The following is a 24,352-nucleotide window of genomic DNA, read 5'->3' on the forward strand; positions in this document are numbered from 1 at the left end:
TGGAAAAATAATGAAAGTAAATCAGGCAGGAAAAGTGAGCAGTATTTTTCTGGTAGATTACATGTCTATAAGTGTTAATTATGTCTCACTATGGAATATGAAAAAAAGGTTTTTTTTCGTATTTTCTCTTGCTAAATTCAAACATGAGAAATTCATTTGATTGTTTTATTATGTTTCTCCTTTTTTAAGATAGCAACTTAATTTTTATTAGTATATTTTAAAGTTTTGTTTTGTTAAAATATTTAAACATTTTGATAGCTGATTCATTAATCATTAAGTAACTCAAAAATAAACCAAAATACTCCTTCTAACAACCATTGCTATGAGAATAGCTTCAGTGTGAATATTCTCTTTGCATTGTATTCTTTAATTCAAGAAACACTATTGACATCATTTTTATGGCAGAGACTTGCAGGTGTAGCACTGAACAAAATAGATGAGTCCTTGGTCTAATGGGATATGTATTCCCTACATAGACACCAGTGTATATGTATATACCAGAAGTGTATATACGTATATGAGAAGTAAGGAGCCTAAAACCATATCTTTCCTGATACTTTGGTTTTCAGGGCTTTACACTGTTACCTCTTCTACCTGTGCAGGTGTTTACTCAAGTAGGCAACTGAACTAGAGAAACCTGTTACCCTCCAACCACCATTCTTGGCTCCCAGGGATCTGACACATCCTGGACTAGGTGTGATTTGTCTTTTTACCCCTTCCAAGTTGAGCTGAAACATTATTGAGGAGTTTGAAGAAAATATTTCATTAGAAAAGATAGTAGAACATACCGACTAAGGTATAAAAAAATACAAAGATATACTATTTTTGCATCAACCTCTGCTTCCAGACATATGAAGTAGACATTTTTCCTATTCTTCCTACTAAATACAGCTAAAAATAAACCCTGAGCATTAATGTATAAAACAGACATGAGATGTTGACACTGACTAGTAAAAGTGAGACTGGCTTGGAATCTTGGGATGCAAGTAACTACATGACACTGGGTTTCCTGTTTTTTGTTTGTTTGTCTCCTTGTTTGTGTTACTTCATTTGCTCCAGACCAGATGCTGGAGAAGAGAAAAACCCAACACACCAAATAGGCACAGACAACAAATCCCAGGGAAAGCCTGTTATCTCTACCCAAAAGACAAGAAAAGCCTCCATCTCAAAAAGGCAGAAAACTATTAGATAATAACTATTTTCTTCCCGCCAAACATTGCAGCATAAACTGTGGCCCCATCCCCAGCCCTACCAGCAAGAGCCAGTTAGAGAACCTAGACTTCCACTCACCCTAGGCCATGACAGGGTACCCTTCCTTCTCCCCACGGGGGCAGTGTCCAAGAAGGGTGACTGGGAACCAGGACTTTGGGTCCCCCTGGGTGGTAAGTTTTCTCCCGCTTGTGTGTCAGGGTAAGCCATGTGGGAAACGCAAACTTCCACCCGTCCCATGGTAATGAGATGCTATTCTCTTTCCCCATTGGCTATGTGTGAATGAATATTTAATAGAGGCTCAGTGGTAATAAGGTCACCCCTCACCTCATAGTGTCAGCGGAGGCCATTGGGCCACACTAAGGCAGCACCCTTACTGCTCCTAGCCAGACTGATAACAGTGAAGTTCTAATGGGACAGTTGAAATCCCAACCATGTCCATCAACAGTGAGGAGGTCTTTGTTCTTCTTGCCCTGACTGTTGGTAGAGAATGAGGCAGGGGCCTGGGCTTCTCTTGACATTTTCCTCTATCCCTGCTGAAGTAGTATCATATTAGAGGAAATCTGCTAATATGCAATTTAAAATATGCAGGTTTCATTTGAAAATTACCTTACCAAGAACCAAGAAAATCTCATCATGAGTAAAACAAGACAGTGAGCAGAGGCCAACACTGAGTTGACAGCAATGTTGGAATTCTTGCCCAAGGATTTAAAAAAATTATTGTTGTTCTATTACAGTTGTCCCGCTTTCCCCTGTTGCTCCCTGCTGCCCCGTTCCGCCGTCTACCACCACCCTCTACTCCCACAGTCAGTCAGCACCCTGCTGGCATCCATCATAACAGTGACTTAATGAGCAATAATGAATATGCTAGAAACAAATGAAAGAGTAAAAAATTTCAGCAAATGGAAAATTTCGGCAGAGTAATAGATTATTTAAAGAAGAACCAAATGGACTTTTTATAACTAAAAAATACAATGACCAAAATAAATAGAGTATGAACTCAAAAGCATAATAGGGAAAGAATCAGTGAATCTGAAAATAGAGTAACAGAGGACATTAAGTTTGAATGATGGAGAGAAAATGGACTGAACACAAATAAACAGGGATTTAAAGATCTTTGAGATCTAAAATTCATGTCGTCAGAGTCCTTGAAAGAAAAAAAGAGAGTTGAATTGAAAAAATATTCAAAGAAATAATGGCTGAAAATTTTCCAAATTTGTCAGAGGAAATGAAAGTACATCCTCAAGCAGCCAAGTGAACTCTAGACAAGATAAACAAACAAGTGAACTCTAGACAAGATAAACAAAAACCCCAAAATATTCCACTCCAAGACTTTTGTGATGGTTAACTTCTGTGTCAATCAGGCTGGGCCATGGTGCCCAGATATTTGGTCAGCCGTCATTGTGGTTGTTTTTGTGAGGGACTATTTTATATAAGATGAACATTTAAATCCATAGGCTGGGTAAAGTGGATTGCCCACCCTGATTGAGTGGGCCTTATCTAATCATTAAAGGTCTTAATAGAACAAAGACTGACTGACTCCGAGCAAGAGCGTGTTTGCTAGCAGATAGCCTTTAGACTTTTCCTTGGGTCTTCTGGCTGACAGCCGACCCTTCATGTACTGACTTTGCTAACCTCCATAACAACCAGTTCCTTAAAGTACCTATCTGTCTGTCCATTTTATTGGTTCTATTTTTTTAGAGACTGTGACTAATACACATATCATAGTCAAATTTCTGAAAATTAAAAACAAAAAATCTTGAAAGTAGCCAAAGAAAGATGACATTTTACTTACATGAGATAAACAGAATGACACTGGAACATCCCTGGCCAGGTAGTTCAGTTAAATAGAGCATCATCCTTATATGCCAAGGTTGCAGGTTCAATCCCCAGTCAGGGCACACACAAGAATCAACCAATGAATGCATACATAAGTGGAACAACAAATCAATGTTTTTCTCTATCTCTTTCTCCCCCTTCCTCTTTCTTTGTAAAATCAATTAAAAAAATAGAATGATACTGGATACTTCATCAGAAACCCTGGAGGGCAAAAGGAAATGGAACAAATGCTGAATGAAAACAACTATCAAACCAGATTTTATATTCAGTGAAAATATACTTCTGGAGTTGAAGGGAGAAAATATGTTCTCAGATGAGGGAAAACTAAGAAATTTTGTCATGCAAACCTACCCTGGAACGATGGCCAAGGATGTTATCTATACAAAAGGAAAGATAAAGGAAAGAATTCTAGAACATTAGAGAAAAACAAAGATAAAAAAATATGGCTATATTTTTGTCTGTGTATATTTTGTCTATATATTTAGTCTTTGGCTAATGCAATAGAGTTTGTTTTTTTGTTTCTAAATTATGTGTACTAATACATTATAGCAATGCCTGATGTAGTTCTGTATGTATGTGAAGGAAAAATTCTTTTAAATTATATTGTAAACAAAGGAGAATAAAGGACATAAGGCAGGGGGAAGGGAGCGAGGCTTCTACATTTAACTTGAACTGGTAAAATGCCAATACCACCGATGGTGTGACTTACTATTTTTTATTACTCCAAACTTGTTTACTGTTTCTGTATTTCATCTTATGATAAGGCTTAGGGATTTCTTTATTAAACAGTTTGATTGCAGGACATTAAACTATTCAAATCATTTGGAGCTAGTTTACATTTTTCCATACATATTTCCGAAACTGTAATCAGTCTAAATATAATACAGAAGGCTTTTATTCACTTGTCACTGTGACTCCCAAGAAGCTGAAATAATAATCCAGTAATGATTACTACAGAGGGAAGTTTATTAGTCATGTATTTTGATTTAGAGAAGGCTGATGATACTATTTTATTTTAATATTTTATGATTTTGAAATAACTTTATTGAGATATAATTCACATACTATAAAATTCACCTATTTAAAGTTTTTAATGTAGTAGTTTTTAGTATATTTGCATAATTGTACAACCATAATCACAATCTAATTTTAGAGCATTTTCATCACTCCTAGGTGAAACTTTTTACCTATTAGCAATCACTCTTCACTTTTCCAAGTACTCTGCCTCCTAGCCCTTGCTAACCACTAATCCATATTATGTCACTATAGATTTGCATCTTCTGGACGTTTCATTCTAAATAGAATCGTTATTTGTGGTCTTTGTGACTGGCTTCTTTCACTTAGCAAATGTTTTCAATATTCATCCATTTTGTTGCATGCTTTATTTAGCACTTCATTTTTTTAAAAAAAGTGCAACTGTTCTTTTGCATGAGTAAGTTCTCATATTGTACCTCTTTAGAATTGTAGAAAATGTTTTGGGGCTTTATTTCAGCAAGTTATCATGGATTCAGATATTAATTTAAACCACATTAATCTGAATGAGCACCTAATTTTTTACACTGGCAATCAGATTTAAAAAGAAATCTTAAAGTTCTAGTATATTTTTGTTACCATATCTTGTGTACCTGCCACCGTTGAAGTGAAATAGTACTTTTTAAAGCTCCCAAATAATGTGATCAGCATTTCCTGATTTAAAAATAGAAATAAACTATGTTATGATAAAACTTTTCACAAAGAATTAAAAATTCTGATTTACCTTGTACTAATCCTGTATTTCAGGGATTAGCCAACCTCATCAAACTGGAATTTAGTACTTTTAGTAACTCCTTATTCATACTACTTCAAATCATCCACCGCAGGAACTAAGTTAAAAAAATCTGCAACCTAATATATACTGGAACAACTGTAAATGCCAAAATTTTTTGAACTATCATTATGTATTTATTATCTTTTTCTATATTTAGTTTTTTATTATTGTTCAGCTACACTTGTCCTCATTTCCCCTCCACAACTCTCCCCTGCCCCAGCCACCCCCACCTCCTACACTCAGTCACCCCCAGTTTTTGTCCATGGGTCCTTTATAATGTTCCTTGATGGCACTTCTTTTTCTTTTCCCTATTCTTTCTCCCCTCTGGTCACTGTCAGTTTATTCTTTTTTTTCCATGTCTCTGGTTCTATTTTGCTCGCTTGTTTGGTTTGTTGATTAAATTCCACTTATAGGTGAGATCACACGGTATTTGTCTTTTACCCCCTGGAATATTTCACTTAACGTAATGCTCTCCAGGTCCATCCATGCTGTCAGGAAGGGTAGGAGTTTCTTCTTTCTTTCTGTTGTGTAGTATTCCATTGTGTAAATGTGCCACTGTTTTTTGATCCACTCATGTACTGATGGGCCCTTAGGCTGCTTCCAGCACTTGGCTGTTCTATATTGTGCTGCTTTGAACATTGAGGTGCATAGTATGTTTTGAATTGATGTTTCAGGATCCTTAGGGGTATACTCCCAGCAGTGGAATTTCTGGGTCAAAAGGCAATTTCTTTTTTAGTTTTTTGAAGAAATTCCATACTGATTTCCACAGTAGCTGCACCAGTTTGCATTCCCACCAAGTGCACTAGGGTTCCCTTTTCTCCACCACCTTGCCAACACTTGTTTATTGATTTGTTTACGATGGCCATTCTGACCTGTGTGAAGTGGTATCTCATTGTGGTTTTAATTTGCATCGCTACGATGGCTAGTGATCCAATCTTTTCCTACACTTAATAATGATATATAAAACCTTTAATTACCTTTGCTCTATGCAGTACTTACTTCTATTAGAAGAGATGATTGATTATTTTTAGGTCAGACAGAGCTGGATAAAGTACTTATGACCTTGGACAATTTCTTATATGGAAATTTTAGGTTCTTTATATGTAAATTAGAGAATAAGCCATAGAACTTACTCATACAAGGGTTATGAGGATCCATGAAACAACAAATACTACGTGGCTGAGAATAAAGCTGTTAATGAGTATTAGCTATTATAGTTAATATTTTTATACTTAACACACAATTTTCTAGCATAGCAATTTCAACATCTTGTCATCCCCAAATCACACAATTTGGATTCTTATTTCAGTCTTTGGAACTGTCCACTTAAGTGAAAGAAACTGTGGCCCCGCCCTTCCTAGTCATGTCTCCTTTTAAAAAACCTGAATTCTTTTCTTCTTTCAGAAAATAAATAGCTCACTCCCGACTGAAAAAAACATGTGAAATCCTGTTAAAGTACAGAGGAAAAACAAAGCTAAAACTAACCTAATGCGCTACTACGTATGCCACTTTCCCCATGATGTTTACTTAATTTCATTTATTTTTTTTCCTTGTCATGATTTTTTAAGTCATTTATCCTGAGAATTAACAGTAAAGTAAATGTACATTTTGGAAGGCTTTCCAGAGGAGCACACCACATCTAAAATTGTTTACTCCAAGTAACATAAGAATTTTCCTTTACTTGTTTAATTGGGCATTTTTTCCTTGAAATTGTTATTCTCCAGTACACACACTGGCTCAGACTTCACAGTTCTTTATGTCTGTAGTTTTCTCTATCAAACATTACTATCAGTGATGTGAGTTTGATTTAAAGATAATAACTAGTTGTATTAGTGGGATGCTAGTTTGTTTAAGATGCCCTCAGTGGTTGTTGTACCCTTATCCATGGGTAAGGGTATCTTAATCCTTTGGTTCTCATCTCTTGCAGTATATAAGATATTAATTGTGTTGTATTTAAAAGATGCATCTGCCAAGACAAATATCTTCTCTGAAAATTCTGTCTCAGTCGATGTAGGTGCAGTCTAGCTGGTTGTATTTTCTTTAAAGTTCTAGAAGTAATTTTGTTACTTTTAAGGGGCATTAATCATAATTTCCACTCACATGTAAGTATTGATTCTATTCTATCTATTTCAGCCTGTTGCCATTTTTTCTCATTGGTTTCATCTAAACCACATATGTCAATTTATGTGTGTGTGCATGTAGGCGGATGCATGCACATGGGCACATGTGTCCCATTAAAATCACTGCGATAATTTTTTATGCAAGGAAAATGAGAGATCTCTAACAGAACTTAAATAACTGTAGAGTAGACTGGTTTTTGTTTTTGAAAATTAAAAAGAATCAAGAGTTTCAACTGTTACTGGGGAAATGGATTTTATCCTGCATCAAGGTTTTTCTTTTTTATACCTTGTTGCTTTCCTTAATTTGAGAGAAGTGATCACAGTGAGAAAAAGTTTCTTCATAGCGGGGATTGGCGAATTAGCCAAAGAGGGACTATCAAAGTAAGTCATAGATGGGAAAATACAGACATATTTGCTAAAATAGATTTAATATATCATCATGTAAAATAGATATATTACATATTGCTTCTCATCTTTTTTAGAATTATGTCTGTACACATCTGTTGGACTAATACAGCATATAAAAGTGCTTGAGATAAAGCCATTTTAGTTGTGGACACATTCTTAAAATGACTTTCTTTTTATCCTAATAATTGGGGGAAGAATTTTCCAAAGGAAGTACTAGTTGACTCAGTACGTTGCAGTTCAGAACTGGGAGTTTTGCTCATATGCTACACCAGCAAGTGGAAAGTGCTCAAGATATTAAGTTCAATGATTGTTTTTATTTTATCTTACTTTGAGCCTAGTTCATCAAAAAATCCAATTTGGCACAAATAACATATAAACTTATATTTTGGTTAACATTTTTGTTCTGCTACTGTATATAGACTTATTTTGATCAAGGCCACGATAACAAGCTCCTCGCTTTCCTTTCTTTCTTTTTTTTTTTTTTAATGTGGTGTTTACTTTAAGGAAGATCAGTTAGGAAAAGAGCTTTCCCCTTTTCAAATTCTATACATAGTTTTTAATTTTATCCTGAAGTTACATTTGCAAATGATCTTCTTGGTTCTGGCTCAACTTGTTTATTTTTTAAATTCAATTACACTGTGGGGTTTTTTTAAATTAAGTTTATTAGGCTGACATTGGTTAATAAGATTATATAGGCTCCAACTATACATTTCTGTGATACATGCTGTGTATGTATACTGCATTAAGTGCCTACCACCCAAGGCCAGATTGTATTTTGTTGACATATATTTGGTCCCTTTTCTCTATTTTACCTCCCCACCCCCTTCCCTCTGGTAACCACCATACTGTTGTCTGTCTGTGAATTTCAGTTTTATGTCCCACATATGAGTGAGATCATATGGGTCTTAGCTTTTTCTGACTGACTCATTTCGCTCAGCATGATACTCTCAAGGTTCATCCATTGTCACAAATAACAGTATTTTATCTTATGGCTCAGTAGTAATTTCATTGTATGTCATATGTATCACGTGTTCTTTCAAAGGAGGCTTTGGTGGGGTTTTTTTTCTTCTTTGTTTTTTTGTTTTGTCTTGGCCATCATGAATAATGCTGTAATGAACATAGGTGTGCATATCTTTGTGAATAAATGTTTTCCGATTTTTCAGGTATACCTAGAAGAAACATTGCTGGGTCATATTGTAGGTCCATTAATAATTTTTTGAGGAACTTCCATACTGTTTTTCATAGTGGCCGTACCATTTACATGCCCACCAGCCGTAAATGAAGGTTCCTTTTTTTCCATAACCTTTCCAACACTTGTTATTATTTGTCTTGTGGATAATAGCCATTGTAACCAGTCTCAGGTGGTATGTCATTTCAGTTTTGATTTGTATTTCTCAAATAGCTAGTGAAGTTGAGCATTTTTTCATGTATATCTATTGGCCATTTGTATGTCTGCTTGGGAGAAGTGTCTGTTCAGGTCCTCTGCCCATTTTTAAATTGGATTGTTTGTTGTTGAGTTGTACGAGTTCATCACATATTTTGGATGTTAACCCCTTTTCACAGCTGTTTGCAGTATCTTCTCCCTTTCTGTTGGTTGCCTCTTTGTTGTCTGTTTTGTTTGCTGTGCAGAGGTTTTTAGTTTGATGCAATCTTACTAAATCCTATTTTGCCTACTTCTCTTGCCTTTGGGGTCAAATTTAAAAATCTTCTCTAAGACCAAGGTCCATAAATTTTTGTTGTTTAAACTTAGAGGATTTAGACATTTTTCAAATCATAGAAGTATGGAAACATTGTTGAATTTTGATGTTGCACAGATTAACAAAAATAGTGATTAGAAAAATAGTCTGAAAAAGGCAAAAAAGAAAATGGAGTTTAGTTTAATATTAATATGCAAACACCAAAGAGTTTATAGCTATGATCATTTAAGGTGTTTACCCTCTTCTTAAACTGTGAGAGCTTTCTTTTCTCACCCTTTGTGTGCATTCTTTTGACCAAGTAGAGTATATTTACAAAAGTCATCCTTTATAAACCTAACTAAGGAGGTAAAAAACCTGTATGCAGAAAACTACACAGCCCTGAAGAACGAAATCAAGGAAGACACAAACAAATGGAAACATATACCTTGCTCATGGATTGGAAGAATTAACATCATCAAAATGTCCGTACTACCCGAAGCAATATACAGATTCAATGCAATACCTATTAAAGTACCAATGGCATATTTCACAGTCATAGAACAAACACTTCAGAAATTTATATGCAACCATAAACGAGCCCAAATAGCAACTGCTCTTTTGAGAAAAAGGAACAAAGTAGGGGGGATCACAATATCTGATATCAAACTGTATTACAAGGCCACTGTAATTAAAACAGCCTGGTACTGGCATAAAAACAGGCACATAGACCAATGGAACAGAACAGAGAGCCCAGAAATCAACCCAACTCTCTACAGTCAATTAATATTCGACAAAGGGGGCAGTAACATAAAATGGAGTAAAGATAGTCTCTTCAACAAATGGTGTTGGGAGAACTGGACAGTTACGTGCAAAAAAATGAAACTTGAGCACAGACTTACACCATACACCAAAATAAATTCAAGGTGGATAAAAGACTTAAATGTAAGTCGTGACACCATTAAAGTCCTAGAGGAGAACATTGGCAAGAAAATCTCAGATATTTCACGCAGCAACTTCTTTACCGATATGTCCCCTAGAGCAAGGAATGTAAAGGAAAGAATAAACAAATGGGATCTCATCAAAATAAAAAGCTTCTGCATGGCTAAAGAAAACAGTATTAAATTAGCAAGACAACCAACTGTATGGGAAAACATATTTGCCAATGATACCTCAGACAAAGGTTTAATCTCCAAAATATACAAAGAACTTACACGACTCCACTCTAAGAAGACACCCAACCCAATTAAAAAATGGGAAAAGGACTTGAACAAACACTTCTCCAAGGAGGACATACAGAACATTCAGAGACACATGAAGAGATGCTCAATATCGTTAGCTATCAGAGAGATGCAAATTAAAACCACAATGAGATACCACTTTACACCGGTCAGAATGGCTATCATAAACAAAGCAACAAACAACAAATGTTGGAGAGGTTGTGGGGAAAAGGGGTCCTTAATTCACTGTTGGTGGGATTGCAGACTGGTACAACCATTATGGAAAACAGTATGGAATTTTCTCAGAAAAATAAAAATCGACCTGCCTTTTGACCCAGCAATTCCACTGCTAGGATTATATCCTAAGAATCCTAAAACATCAATATCAAAGAACCTATGCACCACAATGTTCATAGCAGCACAATTTACAATAGCCAAGAGTTGGAAGCAACCTAGGTGCCCATCAGTAAATGAATGGATCAAAAAATTGTGGTACATATACACAATGGAATTCTATGCTGCAGAGAGAAAGAAGGAGCTACTACCTTTTGCAACAACATGGATGGAACTGGAAAGCATTATGCTGAGTGAAATAGGCCAGGTGCTGAAAGACAAATACCATATGATCTCACCTTTAACAGGAAGCTAAACAACAAAACAAACAAGCAAGCAGAATAAAAACAAAGACACTGAAATAGAGAACAAGGGGACAGTGACCAGAGGGGAGAAGGAAGGGAAGTTAAGGGAAAAAAGGGGGAGGGATTTGGAGGAACAAATAGGAAGGACACAGGGACACGAACTAAGGGGGGTGAAAATGGGAGGGAGGTGGGAAGCAAGGGGCGGGGGAGGCTGGGATGGGAAAAATAGACAAAAAACTGTACTTGAAAAATAACTAAATAAAATTTAAAAAAAACGTCATCCTTTTGTACAGCTTTCTATGCATTTCAAGATATCCACACTAAAATAGACATATAGACATACTCAACAATTTTTCTTTTATATTCTTTGTTTCTAAAGCTTGACAAATTGACGAGTTTTAATTCTGTGTATTGAAACCTAGATGGCATAATCCAACGAGTGCTAGTCATGTGAGTAGTGCTTATAAATACTTGCTGTTTTAATGAGAAAACAGAATGGGAGGATTTTTTCTAAAGTCTTAGAACCTTTTATGATGAGAATTTTTGATATAAATATTTTCTCTTTTTGTGTTGTTTGAATATCAGAAAATTTATTCAGTTACACTTGAGTTTTAGGCATACAAATTTTCTTCTACTTATGGTAACAAGGATGCAAAATTGTTACATAACCTTAAGTTGTTCTGCAGTTATCTTGATTAAATTATTGATATGTTCATTTCCCAACATTTATTTTATTGAGTGTGACAATCCTCTGTGCATTCTCCATAAAGGTTAAGTATGTCTTAAATACCTTTGGTAAGATTGCTTTGAATTTTATCAATGTACCATATGTTAAATGCCAGCTTAGAGTATCAAATGTCTGCTGTATTCCATTTCTCAAAAGCACCCACTTGCTAGCGTTTTATTTGAACTCTTGCGCTGTTTGTACTGTTTTATAAGGGAGAGTATATTGCATTTAGGAAACCAGTTTTTCCCAGGGTGTAGAATTACTTGTGTTGTCTGAAGCTCCACTCCGAGGAGGGCAAGACCATGTTGTTTTCTCTTCTTTTGGTATTTTCTCTTGATTGGAGATTGCTAACTTTTTGTACAAAGAGGGGAGCAGTGAAAGTTAAGATATGTGACAGCTGACATATATCTTGTTGTTTAAATTCCAGTATTTAGTTTGTCTAAAAGTATGAAATAAATTTATAGTTTTAGTGATTTGATTGAACAAGTATTCTCATAAATTCCAGTTTTTATCGTATGATCAGATTTTTCCTGGACAAATAAAGATGTTTGCTGTTGCCAGTAGAGTTTGGCCTAACACCATCCTAGATACTAGTGATTGGTTTGGAAATACTGACTTGGCTTGTCCATTCTTATCCCTCCCACCAAACTTAACCTCAGCAGAAGATTGAGAGAAAGGTTGGGTAGTTGAGAATAGTTCTCGTGTGCTCTGAGTTTCCTGGGCTAAGCCAGAATTTTGCATGCAAGGCTATTCTTGTGGTTTTTCTAGCTGGGCCAAAACCAAAAGGCATTGGAAACCTTGCAAGAGAACTTGTTCTAATATAGATTTAAGACTTGCCTTTATAGTGTGACTGGATCATCAGCCGGATAGTTAAAGGAATGAGGGGGAAGTCTTTATTCTGTATTGAAGATATAAATTTTAAATTTAGGCTTCAAAACAGACCTTGAAAAATAACTTCAATGATAAAAAATGTTAAACGATCAAGGTTTATTTAGTTAGCAGTTTCTTAAGACATATAAGACCTGCCTTTTCATTATTTTTGCCTTATTTGTGAAATGCTCTTTAAGTGTCATGGGTTCTTTTTTTTTTTTTTTTAATCATCACCCAAGGAAACTTTTTAAAAATTGCTTTTAGAGAGAAAGGGAGAAAGAGAAACTTTAATGCAAGAGGGACACATTGATTGGTTGTATGTGCCCAGGCTGCGGATCAAACCCACAGCCTAGGTGCTTGCCCTGATAAGGAATCAAACTCCCATCCTTACCACGTACCAGATGGCACTCCAACCAACTGAGCCATACCAGCCAGGGCTCTGAGTCCTTTTTTGTATTAATAAACATCAAGTTAATACTGTGACTAATGTTGATCAGACTTGGAAATTTTGTAAATAGCCATCTTGTCCCACCTAGATATCATTATTAATTATTATAGATTTCTTCTTTTATCATAAAAATTTAGGCTATTCTATCATCTCTTTCCTTCGTAGTAATATTGTCTCTCCGCATTGACCTGAACAAGGCTTGACCTGTTCTGATGAAGTTGAATGTTTTTTTCAAATCTTCCTTTATCTAAGCTTATTAAGCAGGTTTCTATTTCTAGTAATAATGCTTGAAGAGTAATTACATAGTAGTATTTGTAAAGAATATCATTTTTGTAACTATTCCAGTTAATATAATATATCACTTTTGTGAATCTTAATTTTTCATTATTCCAGTGAACTGAATTGTCATCAAGGTCTATCTGGATTTAGGCATTTTCATTTTTAGATAATGTCTGAAAAGCATTTGGTAATTAGATTGAAGGAAAAAAAGGAATGTGTGTTACAGATTTATTTTTATTCATTTTTTATTGGCCACCAATATTCCAGTTAGTAAAAAGATGCATACCACAGTTCTAAAGGCAGAAAAGATAAACTGCTGAAAGTTTTCTTATACTCATTTAATTTTCTAACTTCAAATTGAAGATATATATTACAAAAAACTACCTTTTTTTTTTTTTGCCTGTTTGAGAAGCTATAAGAGAAGAATGTTTATACCTTTCTCTCATCTGTAAAACACAGACTTTGCGGAAGGAAAGCAGAGATGTAAGAACCAATGACATTTGGGAGAATGACATTTTAAGATGTTTGTCACATTTCTAATTAATATACAACCCCACATCAAAATAGAAGGCTGGTTTTTATTTTACCTTAAGGTCTAGTTAATGAGCTTTGGGGAATCTTGCTATATGAGAATATATACTTTATGCCAAGGATAAATTACTAGAGAATAGAATGATTTTCCCTAGTATTTTTGAAATAACTTATTTTTGACAAGGTAATATGTATGCAGTACATAATTACAAAGACTTGCAAGTACACATAGTAAAAATTAGATTTTGCTCCCATTGCTATCTGGCTATTAGTTCCCTCTAACTTCCCAGGCATTATCTTTTCCAGATGAGAGATAAGTTACTGAAACTTGTTATATCTCCAATTTACAATGAACTGATTTTCAAATGGCTTTATAGCAATGAGAAAGGAATTCCATTTGAGGAATATTCCATATACAGTGTGATTTAGTCCATGTAGTCAAAAACACAAAGTTTCAGGTTCATCCTATTTTGATGTTTAGCAGGATATTCATGTAGTCCACATGTTTTGGTATTCAAACCATTGTAACAACCTAATGTGGGCTAATGCCCAGCCAGAAGCACCACTTTGTGCCATCTTATAATAGTGAAATATGCATACCAGTTGGTGTAGTAATAATTCCTCCAAGCCACTTGGATGACTTTGTCCCTTCCCCTGGGGCTTTCCCCAGACCCCACACAGTCAAATTCAAGGTGGCAGTGCAGGTGGCCTCTGGCACCTGCTCCAGTCCAGGGGATGGCAGTTCTAATTTTTTGATGCCCAGTCCAATGGATTTTAAATATTTTACATATTACTCTGAATATTATAACTTCTATAATATATTAACTTTTAGCTGGAGAAGAGCCCAGTTGAAGTATCTTATGTTGTCATAAAAGTTCACAGTGTTATTTTCTTTATGATAAAAAAATAAAGGAAAATTTAATATTCGTCAGTGTGTCTTTTAATAAACTTGATTTAAATGGAACCTAATATTTTCCCATGTCTTTTCAGTGTGTAAAAATTCTTTCTAATCGTTGAGATTTCCATCTGATGAATGGACCTCAGTTAACTTGGAGGGAAATTTTTCATTTTAATGGCCTTAAATCTAGTAATTTAAAAGATAATGTTGTTCTTTACTTAAATCCACAGAGCATGAGTTTAATTTATCATGAAGAAGTGAGGAATTTAGCTCTCAAAAATCAGCAAATGTTTATAACAATCCCAGTTTTCAATATTATCAATATAAAAAAGTAAATCAACTGTTACAATTTTACAGAATCCCTTTATTCCTTCATCAGTGGCAAGAAGAACCTCTTTTGTTCTTCCCATTCATTAGATAAGGGCTGTGAGACCCAGAGGAGCAGGGCCCCTGCACAGAGGCAGAGGAGGGGTTTTCAGGCAAAGCCAGGTCACTCAAAGCTTGATACAGGGTTCCCTTCAGCAAATTGCACTGCCTCCTTGGAATGTTAATGCCTGTGCATGCAAGCCAAATACTTCTGACATCCTGATGGATTTCTTTCTTTCCATGGTCTCTGATATTTCACAAAATGAGATGCATGGGTCTTTAGTGTTTAAAAACCAGGTGTTTCTTTTAACCCTGACAGAGATTCTGAAGAGGTTGTTTTAGTTAGAATTGTTCTCTGTCTGTCAGTCTGTCTGTCTCTTTCTCTCTGAAACTGCTGCTCCCACTCCAGTCACAAGGAACAATATTGTGGCATTCAAGGGAGAGGCATATCCGTATGGCAGCTTTTCAGAAGTTTAAACTATCTGGAAGGCAGACATGCAGAATCTGTGCTGTACTTAATTTTAGAAACTTCTTAATTTTAATGTGTTGTCCATGGCACAAAAGAAATTTTCCCTGGGAGACTTCTGTGGTGTTTGAGGTAACAACTCTTATGTTACTAGAATCCCTTAACAACAAGGCCAACAGGAATGATTCCTTCAGTTCTGAACATTTTCTTTGGCTTTCGGGGCCTCCAAAACACTTTATAGCATGGCTAGACTGTACTGAATCTCCATGTTTAGATCTACGCCCATAATTTAACTTTCTCTTTTTGAGTATAGTGCCTTGGTACTGGAATTCAAACACATACAAAAACTGAGGATCACTGCCATTCCCAATGCTTGAGATCTGTAACAGGATACAATTTTCAGCAACCTCAATATGACCTTGTACTTCTCCTCCTTTTTTAAATTAGGAAAAGAAGGGAGAAATATTTTTTAATCCATTTTTTCATAATTTTAGGTCATAATTTTTTTGTTGCTTTCTAAAAAGAAATCTGGCCAAATTCATCACTATCACTCCTCAGATAGCTAGAGTTTTCTCTTGACAAACATGCATCTTCTTCTCCTCAAGGGTTAAATTTACAGGGTCTGAATATTGCTGAACTTTTGCCAACCTTGGTAGCAGGAGACCAGGAACCTGACCTTGAATTTGGAAACAATTTTGAGTAAATGAAAGCCGTAAATCCGGATGGAAGTCTTTCCCCTCAAGAATTATACTTCCTAGTCCTTTCACACTGTTCATTTATTTATATTGACTTTATTGGTGTGGCGTTGGTTAATAAAATTATATAAATTTCAGGTGTACATTTCTGTAATGCATCATCTGTATATTGTGTTGTATGTTCACCACACCAAGTCAAGTCTCCTTTCATCACCATATATTCCCCTTATAACCTCACTGTCTCCCTCAACCCACCTTTCCTTCTGGTATTCACCATTGCTGTTGTCTGGGTCTATAAGATTTGTTTTTGGGTTTTTTTTACTACTAAATTCTTTCACCCTTTTCACCCAGCCCTGCAACCCTTCCTCTCCTCTGACATCTGTCAGTCTGTTGTCTACCTATGAGATACATACAAGCAAGCAAGCAAGCAAGCAAGCAAGCAAGCAAGCAAGGAGGAAGGAAGGAAGGAAGGAAGGAAGGAAGGAAGGAAGGAAGGAAGAAAGGAAGGAAGGATGGATGGAAGGAATTAGATCACCTTATACCATACATAAACATAAACTCAAAATGGATTAAAGATTTTTACACTATACTTTTAAATCATTTCTCAATAATAGATTTTAATTACATAATTTCTTTTTGTATCCCAACAAAGTTTTCTAAAATGTCTAAACGTGTTTTTTAGAGATGGTCTAATATTGCTTTTTAACACAGCCACATCTCTATCTAAATTGGATTACTAGCTCTCTGATATATCAGTTCCTATATTTGTATGATATATCATTCTATCAGTTTCTCCTCCCAAACTACAAATGAAAAAAGCAGATTGAAGTTTTAGATCCCTGGATTGGCAAAATATATTTTTCATTAGCCAAGAGTTCTTGAACATTAAGACAAGTTGGAAACCAAGATCAACCTTCAGATCCAAATCTAGTTAGCTGCCATCATTTGGACACTATTTCTTCATTTGCATAGTCTTTGTTGCCCATTTGCAATAAAATGGACAATGTAATAATGTAGAGCTGAATGCTAATGGACAATGTCCAAACGAAGTGCACGTTAAGTATTACTTGCCCACTATACTTGTATCCAATATGTATAGGGTACTTTTTTATTAGAAAATGAAAAACACTGAATTATTTCTTACTATGATCAACTCCTTCATTACTAATGAGGATAATTGCATTATTGTTAATTCTACTCAGTAAAAAATACATTGATGACTTTTCCCAAGAAGACATATCAGCCATAAGGGAAATGCAGATCAAATCCACAATGAAATGCCACCTCACACCAGTTAGAATGGCTATTATCAATGAGACAAGAAATAAGCGTTAGAGAGGATGTAGAGGAAAAGGAACCCTCATACAGTGCTGATAGATGTCAATGTGTACAGCCATTTGGAGTATGGAGGAGGTTCTCAAATGTTAAGAATAGACTCAGCAAACCCATATTTTTTGGTATCTACCTGGAAAATTTGAAAACATTTACTCTCAAAGGTATGTATATGTGTACCCCTGTATTCATTGTGGTATTATTCATGATAGCCAAGACATGGAAACAAGCAAAGTGCCCGTTGATGAATGATTGAATAAAGAAAATGTGGTGCATATGTAGAGTGGAGTACTAGTAGGCCATAAGAAATGATGAAGTACTGCCATTTGTGACAACATGGAGAGAGCTTGAGAATAGTATGCTAGGTGAAGTAAGCCGGATTAAAAAGGACAAGAACCATATAGTTTACTCGTGTGTGGGCTGTGAAACAGAGAGCTGCAGTTGAACAAACAAAACAAACTCAGACACAAATAACAATAGGGTGGTCATCACAGAGGAAGGGAAGTAGAGGGAGGATGAGGAGGATAAAAGGGGTCAGATACATGGTGATTGAAGGAGACCGGACTTTGGGAGGTGAGCACATAATGCAATATATAGATCGGGTATTATAGCATTGTACAATGGAAACTCATGTTATTAATCAATATCACCCAATAAATTTTAATAAATGTTCATGCATGGTACATTAATTATAAGTTTCTAACTTACATATATATGTATGGCCCACAGAAATCATTGTTACATATTTACATTCACATATTTTCTATCTCACAAATTGTCCATTGATGGAGAAAGTTGTGATAGCCTTTGAGTACTTTTGGTACTTTGCAGCACTGTTTTAAGATGATTAAAAAACAGATTATAGAAACTTTCTTGTTTAAAACCCTTAGAGGGAGCCCTGGCCAGTGTGGCTCAGTTGGTTGGAGCATTGTCTCATCAACTGAAAGGTCGAGCATTTAATTCCCAGTCAGGTCATGTGCCTGGGTTATGGGTTTGGTCCCTGGTCAGGGTGTATGAGCGAGGCAACTGATTAATGTTTCTCTCTAATATCATTGTTTCTCTTCCTCTGCCTCCCTACCTCTCTCTCTAAAATCAATGAGCATGCATTCAGGTGAGGATTTAAGAAAACAAAAGCCTTCAGAGGGAGAGCTACTAGTCTTGTAGTCACCAAGACAAACCTCATGTGACCAGTTTTGAATCTCACCTGGGGAAATCCCAAGGTTGTAACCAACAGCCTGCAATTTTACATTTCTAATAAACTTCCAGAGGATGCCAGTTCTGTTTGTTCAAAGACAACACTTTCCCTACCAAGACCATAGAGAAATTCCTTTGCCTGACCTTGTCCTCTGTGTTTAACCCTTCCTGGGACCTGAAGCAGAGAACCTCTAAGATTATGGCAGTACCATGAAGTTCATTGGAGTCTCCAGAGACAGAGAAGCCTCAATGGGGTCTGGGAAAATAGATCATCTCAATTCCTCAAAAATATATATATTGTGGAGTGAAATCAGAAGAGTGGTAGTGTGAGAGATCCCCTTGGTCTCTCCCCTTGAAGTTTCAGTAGTTTGAAGAGCTAGAATTCAACAAAGGATTCCATACTCAACACACAAATGCACCTGAGAGATCCACTCATTGAATTATATAAAGTGGGCAAGTGGGAACAAGCAGGAGGTGAGAAGGAGAAACTGTGAGATGAGCCATGGATACAACCCTGCAGCCAGGAGTTCACAGTGGGGCTGAGCTTGGAGATGAAAGAAATCAGGTTGTGGCTGGAACTCCCCTCAGCAGGGAGGAGCAAAGAGATTTAGTGGGCATTCTTGCAGGAGTGGGCAGTACGCACTGTGGCTGAACCCAGTGACCTGGGCAGGGACAGAACACAGAGGTACGGCTGTTGTAGTCTGGCAGTTGGCATTCCAGACAGAGAAACAAAGCCACTGAGTCTGTCTACTCCTTAACCTCCCTGAGCTTGCCTCCCTTCACCTTTGATGTTGGGTTGCAGAGTTCATTATTTGCAAATCTGAAAACTGGTATTGCAGAATCGCTTTTTTCCTGAGGAAAGGGCACACTGTGTGACTGGTCCTAGGATCTGGGGCACAGGATGCCCTCCATTATCTGGAGGTCAAAGCAACTTAGAAGGCAGCTGGGTTAACCCAGCCCATCTCACCCCCATGCATAACTGCTACACTGATGGCAATGTCTGGATGTAGGGGATTGAACTGGGATGTCACAGATTTGGAGCCTTATGACCCACCACATGCTCCTATGGGGTGGGTCCCCTGGAACTGGGGTGACTGGATCACCTCCCTGTTTTCCACCAGCCTGTGGAGATCGGAAAAGCTAGAGAAGTGCAAGAGAAGCCTAAAAAGTTTGTGATTCAGGCATGGCTGAATACTGTGTTTTTTCTGTCAGTAGTTTACACAGCCAGACCATGCAAAAGAAAGGTCTTCCTTTTCAAAGTAGCTATGATGGTATGCCAAGTGTCTTCATAGCATATCATTACTAAAAGTGGATACAAGTAAAAATAAAATAAAATAAATAAAAAGTTTGTGATTCAGGGATACTAAAAATAATAGTAAGCCTTGTTCATATCAATCTGCTATAGAAGTGCTACTCATGCATAGATGCCTAGACAGAGAAGGAATCCATTAAATCCTATGAATAGCCAAGGTAGCAAGGCAGCTCAGAAAGCAAATGGAAAATCTGCAGAAAACAAACTTAAAAACATGAAAATATATGATTTAAATGACAGATAATTCAATGTTGATGTTCTGAAAAACTCAGTGAAGTGTGAGAAAATACAAATAGGCAGTTTCATGAGCTCAGAAAACAAATCAACAAAGAAAAAGTTCTTTACCAAAGAGATTGAAACTTTAAAAAAGAACCAGACAGAAATCCTGGAGATGAAGAACCAATAAAAATTATCAAGAATTGACTGGAGAGTACAAGAAATAGAGCAGACCAGATGGAGGAAAGGATTAATGATATCAAAGATAGAAATCTAGAAATGACACAGAGGGAAAAAGAAAAAGACATGAGCATAAAAAAAATGAAAGAACTCTACAAGAACTATCTGACTCCATCAGAAAGCAACATAGGAATACCAGATATACCAGAAGAAGAGAGAGAGGAGGTAAAGGAGAGCCTATTCAAACAAATAATTGATGAGAACTTCCCAAATCTATGAGAAGAGCTAGATCCTTGAATCCAAGAAGCAAACAGAACACATAATTACCTCAGTTCAAAAAGGCCTTCTCCAGGTACAATGTATTATAACTGTCAGAAAGTTAGGGACAAAGAAGCAATTCTCAAGGCAGTCAGGGAAAAGAAGATAAAGAACGGAGCAAAGGAAAGGGTCGGACTTCTCAGCAGAAACTGGACAAGCTAGAAGAGAGTGGGACCAAGTATTCCAACTACTGAAAGAGAGAAATTACTAACCAAGAATAATGCATTCAGTAAAGTTGTCCTTTCGATATAAAGGAGAAATAAAGACTTTTTCCAGACATACAGATGCTGAGGGAATTTATCACGAGAAGATCTGCACTACAGGAAATACTCAAGGGGTCGTTCTACCCGAAACAAAGAACAAAAGGTCACAAAAGTATGAGTGCAATCTCCACTACACTAACAGCATACATTGGGATGATGTGTGACAGTGAAAACATAAAACGGGAGGTAGGAAAGGTCAGAGTTTCCAAGGAGGATGTATCAGATATATCAGATATAAAAGAGGACTACTCTATGTATTAAACTTTTTTCCTCATTAACCTAACGGTAACCACATGCAGAAAGCCCCAAACTGAGATGCATAACTTAAAAAAGAGGAAACAAAGGACAGAGGTATGAAATACCACCGAACAAAAAACAACAGACAGAAACACAAAGGGAAATGATCAATGGAGGCACCGAACTACCAGAAAACAAAAAGTAAAATGGCCATAGGAAATCCTCATACATCAATAATCAGCCTAAATGTTAATAGACTCAATTCACTAGTAAAAAGGCACAGAGTAACAGAGTAATCAAAACAAAAAACCGACCATATGCTGCCTTTAGGAGACACATCTCAGCTGCAGAGACAAAGGGAGTCAGAGTGAAAGGTTGGAAAACAATCCTCTAAGCAAACAGCATCCACAAAAAAGCAGGTGTAACCATACTTATATCTGACAAAATAGATCTCAAGATAACAAAAGTAAAAAGAGACAAAGATGGACATTTTATAATGATAAAGAGGACAGTGCATCAAGAAGCCATAACTCTTCTCAATATATATACACCCAATCAGGGAGCATGGAAATACTTAAAGCAACTGCCAACAGAACTAAAGGGAGAAACTGACAAAGACACAATCGTGGTTGGGGACCTAAATGCTGCATTGACAGCTCTAGACAGACAATTAATAAATATCAGCCTTGCCCTGGCCAGGTGGCTCAGTTCGTTGGAGTGTCATCCCACACACTAAAATGCAGGTTTGATTGCTAGTCAGAGCACATACCTAGATTGTGGGTTCAGTCCCCGGTCGGAGCTTGTACAGCAGGCAGCTGATTGATGTTTCTCTCTTTCTTCCTTTTGCTCTAAAATCAATAAACATACCCTTTGGTGAGGATTAAAAAACAATAAAATATTGGCCCTAAGTGACACATTAGACTCAATGGACCTAGTTGATATTTACAGATTTGCATCCCAGGACATCATATTATATATTCTTCTCCAGTGCACATGGAACATTCTGAAAGATAACCATATGTTGGGTAACAAAACTAGCCTCAACAAATTCAAGAAGATTGAAATCATGACAAGCACATTCTCGACCACAATGCTTTCAGTTAGAAAGAAACTGCAAAAGTGAATTTTAAAAAACCAGAAATATGTTGAGGTTAAGAAACATTACTACACAAAGAGGATGACAATACAATGTATCAAAACTTCTGGGATGCAGCTAAAGCAGTAATAAGTTGGAAGTTTATATCATTACAGGTCTACCTGAAGAAAGAAGAGAGAAACCACATAAACAACATTACCTAATGTTAAAGAACTAGAAAAAGAAGACCAAAACCAAACCAAAGTCAGCAGAAGAAAGGAAATAATGAAAATTAGAGCAGAATTGAATGAAATAGAGAACAAAAAGATTAGATAAAGAACTAATATAACAAAGAGTTCATAAAGTTTGATACAATTGACAAACTGCTAGCTAGACTCACTAAGGAAAAAAAAGAGGAAAAGACTCATATAAACAAAATCATAAATGAAAGAGAAGTTACCACAGACATCACAGACATGCAAAGGATCCTACTAGAGTAATATGAAATATTATATGTCACCAAATTCAATAACCTAAAAGAGATGGGTAAGTACCTAGAAATATATAACCTTCCTAGCCAGAATCATGAAGAAATGGAAAATCTAAATCAATAAACAGTGAGGAAATTGAAACTACCATCAAAAACCTCTCCCAAAATAAAAGGCTTCACTGGTAAATTCTACCAAAATATTAAAAGAAGATTTGATAACTATCCTTCTCACACTTCCAAAAAAGCTGAAGGAGAGGCAATACTTCCTAATACATTTTATGAAGCTAACATAACCTTGGTATCAAAACCCGGCAAGGATAACACACACAAAAAGAAAACTACAGACTAATACCTCCGATGAATACAGATGTAATTCATTGAATACAAGAAAACATTAAAAAAATGAGACATCACGAGCAAGTGGTTTTCATCCCAGGGCCACAAGGATGGTTCAACATATGCAAATTGATCACATTAAGAAGAAAAGGATCAAAATCACATGATTTTATCAATAGATGTAGAAAAGGCATTTGGTAAGACACAACAATCATTTGTGATTAAAAGTCAATAAAATGGTATACATGGGAAATACCTGAGCATAATAAAGGTCATATATGACACCCTCAGCTAATATCATATTCAGTGGTGAAAAACAAACCCATTTCTCTAAAATCAAGAACAAGACAAGAATGTCCACTCTCACCACTATTACTCAGCATAGTTCTGAAAGTCCTAGCCAGTGCAGTCAGGCAAGAGAACGAAATGAAAGGCATCAAAATTGGGGATAAAGAAGCAAAAGTGTCATTTTGTGCAGATGACATGATTCTGTATATAGAAAATCCTAAAGACTCTACCAGAAAAACTATTAGAAACAATGAATAAATGCAGTTAAGTTGCGGGATACAAAATCAATAACAAAACCATTGTTTTTTTGTGTGCTAACTATGAAATTTCAGAAATAGGAATCAAGAAAATTCCTTTTGCAAGTGCAACCCCAAAAATAAAATATTTAGGAATATACTTAACAAAAGATGTGAAGGACCAATATACTGAAAACGGCAAAGTATTATTAAAATAGATTGAAAAAGACACAATGAAATTCAAAGATATCCCATGTTCATGGATTGGAAGAGTCAACATAGTTAATATGGCGATATTAACCAAAGCAATATACAGATTTAATGCAATCCTAGTCAAAATCCCAATGTCGTTTTTTAAAGAAATAGAAGAAAAAATCATCAGACTTGTACAGTACCACAAAAAAAACCAGAATAGCCAAGGCAGTCCTGAGAAAAAAGAACAATCCAATTTATAAAATGGACAGAGGGCCTGAACAGACACTTCTCCCAAGAAGATATACAAATGGCCAACAGATATATAAAAAGATATTCAACTTTATTAACTGTTAGGAAAATGCAGATTAAAACTGTGTGACACCACCTCACAGCTATTGTAATTGCTATTATCAACAAGACTTGTAACAACAACAAATGTTGGAGAGATTGTGGTGAAAAAGGAACCTTCATTCACTGCTGGTGGGA

At 36.1% G+C, this 24,352-nt stretch overlaps 1 protein-coding gene and 1 non-coding gene across 3 annotated transcripts in view; both read left to right on the forward strand.

Moving 5' to 3' along the window:
* Window positions 1-24,352, forward strand: part of CCDC91 (coiled-coil domain containing 91) — a 277,346-nt gene that overhangs the window by 135,180 nt on the left and 117,814 nt on the right. The gene's annotated exons all lie outside the window — the stretch shown is intronic.
* LOC119049072 (small nucleolar RNA SNORA15) lies at window positions 19,902-20,040 on the forward strand. The gene has a single exon (XR_005082443.2). It is a non-coding gene; the product is annotated as a small nucleolar RNA SNORA15 (small nucleolar RNA).

The sequence above is a fragment of the Artibeus jamaicensis genome, unplaced genomic scaffold (assembly GCF_021234435.1).
Source record: "Artibeus jamaicensis isolate MK-2021 breed Jamaican fruit bat unplaced genomic scaffold, CSHL_Jam_final contig_233, whole genome shotgun sequence".
NCBI classification, from domain to species: Eukaryota; Metazoa; Chordata; class Mammalia; order Chiroptera; family Phyllostomidae; genus Artibeus; species Artibeus jamaicensis.